Here is an 8,267-nt window from a genome sequence, read left to right on the forward strand (position 1 = left end):
CTTAAATAGGTATCGGTAAAAGGCGAGTGATTTCCTGTCACTCACGAGTTATAGGATTTGGTTGTTTTCCCTCCTGTTACAATTATAAGGACGATGGACGGGGCAGGGTTTTGGTTAACTCTTTTGGTGGTCGGCTGATCGCCCCGTCTGTCTATGGAATCTGTTAAGGCCCGACAGTGTTGGTGTTCGTGATCAAGTGTTTGAAAGTACTAATCTCATACCTAGTATGGGATGGGGAAGCCTAGTACCTGATTGAACTAGGGCGTGGCTTATACCCCTGCTGTCCCTGGAACGAGGTTCCCATGGTGCATCATGTGGGTGCAAGTGCGGTCACAGTACGGTAGAGGCCAGGACTGTGGAGCATTGCATGCCAAGGGAAGTTTGGACCTGACACGTGCCTGAGAATTGATGGGGACGGCCGACACAGGAAGCAACCCTTGTGGTACGCGGATGTCGTGAGATTAGGTTCTCCACGCATGGTTAAGAAACTCGAATCGATTCGTCTGCCTCTCACAGTTTGAGACTGCTTGATCGCTGTGCTACACTGAGTAATGAAAGAGTTTGATGATGACATGGTCTTGATGATGAGCTTATATACATAAAGATGGATCTATGTTGGCTTAGAGTAAGATGCAAATGTAGACTGGTTAATGAACTTAGAATCTGAGCTAAAATATCGAAAATAAGTACCCACTGTAGTTGCTTTTGGCAACACAAACCCCTCAGCCAAAGAGCCTTGCATGTCTAGACGTGGTGGAGTAGTTTTTACCACCGGTCGGGTAAGTCTTGTTGAGCTTAGAAGCTCAGCCTTGTTGTGGCTTCTCTTTTCAGGTGAAGTTGTAGCTTCCGAGCTTGTTGTTGTCTCTTGGCTGCCCCAACTCCCCCCAGGTTGGACGGTCGAGTAGGATCCCTCCTCAGACGGCGTGGAATGGGATCATTGATGTCCTGGCTGGCCTCACCAGGGACGTCCGACCCCGACGAGTAGCTTCCGCTTGTTTTACCTTCTGTTTGTTTTCTTCAAAACTTGTTAAACTCTGATTTACAACCAAGTGTGTAACAACTTGTTAATCAAATGGTGGACCTGTTGTATTCTCTGGAACCACTCACCTTCGTGTGGGTCATGCTAACTCGGTCCTGTTAAATGGTTAAATCGGATGAAATCCGACGGCACCTTGAGTTGAGTCGATTAAGGCATGAGTGTCGCATCTTAAGCGATGTAACTGTGCTTTAGTTGGGTTAATCCGAGGTGGTTCCGTCACATATATCATGGAGGGTTATCACCAAATTGTTATGCACATTGACTTGATTGCAACAGATGTTGCCATTAATTTTCAGAAGCTGAAATATTTGGTTCTTAGAGATGGTTTTAATTGCTGAATTTATATATCTCTATATACTTTTATTTGGGCTGTGCATATTCTTATGGATGGATTTATTATGGATGATATTGAATTATCATCCTTGGCAATACACATGGCCGATGAATCTCTTTGATCATCATCCTAAAATAGTAGCTTCCCGATGAGAGATCATTTATGATCTTACTGGCGCCTTAAGTGCTCGGGGGGCAAAATATTAGCAAAACGAGCAATTTACCACCATGGAGTTTGTATTTACTAAATTGGCTTGCAAAGCATTTTCAAAACATTGGTATTGTCTTTATTTCACCAAATGGTGTTGCTTTGAGATCTTTAGCCGGTTGGAGTATTTAACATCAGCAATCAAGCCGAATATAAAATTCCTCTATTCATGCTGAAGATTTTGGGATCCATGGTTGGAAAAGCATGCTAAAGTGTCTAATGGCTCATTGCTGAAGGTCTGGCAAATATTTATGCTTAAATGAGTCATTAGATGATTTTATTAGTGGATGTCTAGACGATCATTTCAATTCTATCATGTGTCATGTCTCTAAACATTAGAAATCTGGGATAATCACTCTGGAACAATGAACATCAGGTCACAACATCCAAAAGGACATTCTCATGAGAGAAGACTGATGTTTAGCAATGTCAGAGGTGCATCCTGGGCAACCGGTCTGACCGCCATATGGGGCCGGTTTGACCGGTATGGTTAAATTACCTCATGGAGATGATATCTGGCGGATCGGCTTTCAAAGGGGGTTTCCACACATTGGTGATGTCTTTATTTCATCACATGGTGTTGCTTTGATCTATAGCTAGTTAAAAGCTTTAACATTAGGAATTAAGCTGAATCTGAATTTTTCGATTCGAGCTAGAAGGTTTGCAATCCATGAGTGTGAACCATGTAGAAGCATTTGATGATTCGTTGCTAGTAGTGCAGCAGCTATCCATGTGTAAATGGATCATTGAATGTTTATATTAGTAAATGCCTAGAGGTCATATTTGATAAATACAATCCTGTACCTAGGCGTAAGGATTAGAAATTAACACTCTGGCATAACAAACATCAGGCTATAACGTCCATGGGGATGCTTTTATATTTAAAGGCCGATGTTAGGCAATGTCAGAGAGCACATCCTGGGCAGACTGGTCTGACCGCCATTGAGACCAGTCTAACCGGTATGTCTACTACTTTGGCCAATAAAGTTTCGGAACTTGCTAAAGCCAAAGTTGGTAGTTGGGGAAAGTTTGTTATTTGCATAATGTAAGATGCATTGAAAGACAAGGCGAGAGTAAACAAGAGGGGTGCAAGAGTAATCTGGCCATTGTCGATTCCAAGGTAATTGTATCATGTTCATCTTTTGGGCTAATTACTCACCTTACTTTATTTATGGTCAAAATAACTTGTGGGTGCAATGTTGAATCATTTTATCTTGCTTCATGCTCAATTTGAGAAGTGTTGCAAAGACCAATTGACATTATAGCAATTTGGCCACTTTATGCACCCGCAATGGCTTGCAAGTGTGAGAATGACTTTGAATTAGTATTCCAAGAATCCATAGCTGAGGCAGTAATACTCAGGCTTATCTCACTTGCACAAGATGTATAAATATCAGCAACAAGGTGATTTCTTCATCTTGGGCAGAATCAAGTAATATGGCCGATAGACACTATCGTCCTTAAAAGTGAAACATTGTTGATGCGGTGGTGCTCTACATTGTTCCTGTGCAGTTCAAGTTCTGATAAATGTTTCTTGGTACGCAAGTTTTACCAAGAAATAGGAGGGCATGTGTTGACACCCAAAAGTCGCACGGCCCGAGATATGTGAGGCTAAGATCAGAATTGCTTGGCACTAACTCTTGATATTTTGCAAGTTTGGCTTGAATATGAATTGTGCAGGACAGAAGGATCGTTTTGGATGCTCTGGATGTAATTGTGCTAAAAAGGAAGAATCAGCACTTGGAACGACACCAAAAGTAGCAGATATGGCTGATATGACAGAGCTATCCAGTTTGACCGGCCTACTGAAGCAGTCTGACTGGTTATTGGTCCTGCAGCTGATCTGGCAAACCAGACTGGTCACCAAACCGGTCAGACCGGTGTCAACAAAGTAATTAAAATGCAGATTGGACTTCGCCATTGCATAGATCTCGTCAAGATGATTGAAATGCATATGTGGATCGTCTAATTTGGAGTCCGGATGAGAGAGTTATGGCTTCGACAAGATTCATCCCTAGGCTGACCGGTTTGGATGGGCGGTTTGACCAACCAAATTTGAGTTAGGAGTTGTATTTTGACACCAGACTCAGGATCGGCGGGTGGCAAGAAATTGCGGAGGTACACAAATCTGGCGAGCTGGGACCTATGGTGGCTTCTGCGCGAGAGGATGAGGACAGAGACCAGGGGGCAGGTAGCGGCGTCCTGGTGGAGAGGTGGTATGCGGGGAACTAGGGACTAGGTGGTGGCGGTGTGGGATGGGAATGGGAGGAATAAGAGGGGAACGTAGAATTAGGGATGGTTCTCTTATAGGGTTTTAAAAACTATCGACCAAGAGCTTCTCCAAAATATAGGTAGAGCGGGCACGGGTATAGCTTTTTCATGCCCGTGAGATTTTACTCATTGGGTTTAACTCCAAAACCTCACCCATGCTCATGGGTACAAACTTGCACCCAGATCCTTACCCTACACGATTTTTGCTCGCGGGCACACAGGTAATTTGTGCCTGTTGCCATCCCTATTCCGAAGGCAGCTTAGCTCACCCGCCATGCAGCCGTAAGTCAAGTTCACATCTTTGGTTTGCATTTGGCATGACAAGCTAGTATAATTTACTATCCTCGAGTACAAGGTTGGTCCAAATAACTTCTAAACAAACAAAAAGTTCACTTAAATCCTTGGATCTACTAAACCAGTTCAAACTTCACCTAATCACCTTTGACCACACGTAAAACCAGATTCGCTGATTTGGCGGGTTTGGAAAACCAGTTTTGATGACTGTATTGACACATCAGCCATCCTACGTGGCAAGTACCTTTTGGTCCACATCACCCCCTCCCGGCAACGTCTAACCTGTGTGGCTTTGTCCCTCCCTATTTCTCTGTTTCGACGGTCCCTAGCTCCGCCGCCATCTGCGGCATGCCGCGATGCGCCGCGGACGCGAGCCACCCAAGGTCCCAGTAGCTCGAGCTCCCCACGGCACATGGCAGTGCCTTGTCGTCACCTCTGAGCAGCGCCTGCTCAAGGTAGCCTGTGCCGTCCCACCGCCTGTTGCCCGGCGCATTGGCTGCCACGCCTTCGCGCAGCGCACGGCCTACCTCAAGGAGGGGCATGGACGAGGAGCGCGAACGGGAGCTCCTGATTTGGTGGGGGTGGTGCCATGGCCGACTCCTCGGATGAGGCGACACACATTCTGCATATCATGCTTGGTAAGTGTTCGATGAATTTTCCCTTCAGTAAAATTGGCTCTGACGGAATTATTTGTAAAACTTCAGATTAGTGGTCGATTTGGAAGCTGAATGAACCAAATCACTTCAACACTTGACAGATCGAGTAACATTGCCAAGAAGCAAACAATAAAATAAGATGTGTGCTGCTCTGCGATATTGGATTGATACACGGAGAACCCTGAACCCTAGGCTTGTCACTGGAAGGTACGAGCAAACCCTTTCTTGTTCACACCCAAATCTAAATAATTATTATCTACTTCTTACCCTTCTCAATCTCACCCATATCCAATGGATAATTAACTTTATGCTATATATATATATATCCAATTGATTAATTGTACCCTCCTCGTATCCTACCCTCCTCATTTCTAATAGGTATATAATTTTCTACTGGTACCCTCCCTATTTGAAGTGGGTGTGGATTTGAGGAGAAGGTATGGATACCCAGTAGCAGGCCTACTGGTGCCGCAGGGACAGCGTAAGTGCCGTAGGATATCAGCCAATGCACCAAAACTGAGTAGTGTGTGCTTATGTAGTTCAGTTCGTAATGAGCTGATGCTCTTCGCAATAAAGTGAAATGAATTTCGAGTACTTGTTTTTGCACTGAACCTCAGCAGTGGTGAAATGAGAATATAAATGCATCTTTGCCACCTGCTCCACTGAATTGTGAACTGAACATGCTGTGTTTGTTTTTGCACTAAAGAAATTGTGAAGTGAGAATATGAATGCATTTTTTGCAACTTTCTGTGAGGAATGGTGAAGCCAACAGTGTACCCATGAAAATAAACTGACATCCAGGAACCAACATTTCACAAAATTTTATACATCAGGACATAAGGAATTGGCTAATAGATTTGTTTCTTTTGCTTTGCACCAGCTTGCTTCTTCTTCTTGATAGCAGTAGAGTTCAACTGTTCAAGATGATCTAGGAAGGCATATCAGCTGGCTCATGTTGACTGCTGCTTTGAGTTCCTGGATTCTTTCAAATTGGCCTCCAAAGTGAAATCTCACAGGTAGTACCTCCATAGGGTCCATATCCCCTAAAACAATTGCAACAATAGAAAAGTATGAGTACATAAAAAATCTAAACTTTATATGTCCGGTTGGAGTTGAAAGCAATAGTTAATCTACTCATAGCTTAAAATATTTGTTCATGTGGTATATCACAATGAGGGACGTGGATGACACTTTGCTAATAGTATAAATCTTATTAATCCTTAGTAGGATTCCCTTTTAATGTTGAATTAATTCCTACCAGAAACACACCGCTGGCTGTTTATACTGCAAACATACAGGGCATTGGCGGGCTGTACATATGGCACCCAAACCCTAGCCACGATAGTAACAAAGAGAACCAAATTTGCACTGCGTAATGGATAGGGGAATAAACCTGGATGTCTTACTTCACACCAATTAACTTGTCTGTTGCGTGATCAATTGGTTAATTGATCTGGCTGCCGGCACCGGTGCAGAAACTTGACGACACAACAGGGAGGCAAGGATGAAACCTAATGACGAGCGAGAGGAGGGCAACGCACGAGGCGATGGTCCGTGGATCTAAAGGTACTTGCCATGTAGGATGGCTGATGTGTCAATACAGTCATCAAAACTGGTTTTCCAAACCCGCTAAATCCGCGAATATGGTTTTACATGTGGTCAAAAGGTGAAGTTTGAACTGGTTTTGTAAATACAGGAGGTTAAATAAACCTTTTGTTTCTTTAGGAGGTTATTTGGACCTAGCTTGTACTTGGGGTAGTAAATTGGACTTTTTTCTATACAAAATGTAAGCAAAAAATTGCATCGTAGTCAACTCTAGGCCAGCTGAACACTGATTAGTTATTTCTAGTCTATCAACCGATACTTCTACACAGGCTAATAAATTTGAGAGATTACACGGGCTAATAAATTTGAGAGACTATTAATCAAAATTTATTAGAAACTTTGTTTATACTGTACTAAAATAAGGGCCCGTAGCTAATGATCAAAATTGTTTACCTTATGCTCTCTCTCTAAATATTCTACATAATGTTCCTATTGATGTGTTCTCCAGTTGTAACAAATTTTAGTTAGTAATTACTCTATAAACTTTTTCATCCAAATTCATTTTTTTTACTTTGCAAACTCACCTCCATACATGTTTGATATGTGTTTAAGTTTAACGGAACCCTTAGTTTGCGCAATTTGTTTAAAATGGAAATTTGTATTGTCACGCTTCCTTCATAGATGTATACATGGTCTCCATGATGATACACATGATGCATATATACCTTAAGTTCGTATTTTTCATATTAATATTGGTAGAATAGGTAACTTTGAAACATATATTGATGTACTTTGAAATATTTATTGTAATGACATATGTGCATAGATGTAGATACAAATTTAATGGGCTGTTTTAAGTTATTTTTTATAATGGTTGTTGTTTTTTAAAAGAAACATGGGTATGTGTGTTTACTACAAGAAATTTTCCGATTTATTATGAAAAATTTATGACACATGTCAAAACGTCATAAAATTTTGCATCCGAGCAAATTAAGTGATGAAGTTATGAAACATCATTAAAGTTGCAACCGAAGCCAAATAGAAATCATCACTCATTGTTACCTGGTGGTTTTGTGACTATATAAGGTGTACAAAAACGTCATAAACCGGGCCCCACATGTAAGCATGTGTTGAAAACTAAGGTGTTCAAAAATATCATTAACAAGGGGTTCCATCATGTAAGAATGAGCTGAAAAATAAGATCTTCCAATTCATCATAAACTCTACCACGCTCCCACATGTCCGTCTGAGATGAAAAAAAAAATGAAGGAAAGTGAAAAGGAAAGAGTGTCTATTATAGGGTCGAATGTGACCTCTTGAATGTTACAAATCAGCACTATCATTGAGGCATGAACTATGTATGGTTCTTAAAAAAGACACATTTTATATATTATAGTTCTGATAAGTGTGCTCCAGTTGCCAATTGCATACTAGAGCAACGAGTGCATTATTTATCATTTCTCAACACGATGTTCACTTCAAGGGACTCGTCGGCATGCTCATGTTGGTTGTGGTAAAAGCCTAGAGGCGTCAGTGCGCAGATCTGCAATGCCCCGCGATAGGAATAGTGCATCTTAGCGGCGAAGGGAGGAGTAGGATCTATGGTCAAGTCAATCCCCCTATTTTGTGCTGCTACTTTCCCCTATCATCCTAGGAAAGGGGATTTCTGAAATTGGGGATTTGGGTTGAAGGCAATAGATTCCAATTTCTTCCTACACTTTGGTTTACATTTCTACTGGTGATAGAAGTAGATAATCTATAGTTTATGAAATGCAAAAGCAAACATTGATTTCAAGTTACAATTACTTTTTTTAAGCATCCGAGTATTGCATTATCTTCTTCTATTGATAGCTACTGCTTGGAAACATCTTCCTGTGACACTACTTGTTAGGATCCTTAGAACATGTGCGATCATGGGTTG

General features: G+C 41.8%; 1 long non-coding RNA gene across 1 annotated transcript; it reads left to right on the plus strand.

Moving 5' to 3' along the window:
• The first annotated feature begins 4,447 nt into the window (after positions 1-4,447).
• On the plus strand, positions 4,448-6,673 carry LOC101763489. The gene is made up of 5 exons (XR_214929.2): positions 4,448-4,783; positions 4,850-5,008; positions 5,180-5,282; positions 5,682-5,817; positions 6,277-6,673. It is a non-coding gene; the product is annotated as an uncharacterized LOC101763489 (long non-coding RNA).
• The last annotated feature ends 1,594 nt before the right edge of the window (positions 6,674-8,267 follow it).

Source organism: Setaria italica, chromosome III (assembly GCF_000263155.2).
Source record: "Setaria italica strain Yugu1 chromosome III, Setaria_italica_v2.0, whole genome shotgun sequence".
Lineage (NCBI taxonomy): Eukaryota > Viridiplantae > Streptophyta > Magnoliopsida > Poales > Poaceae > Setaria > Setaria italica.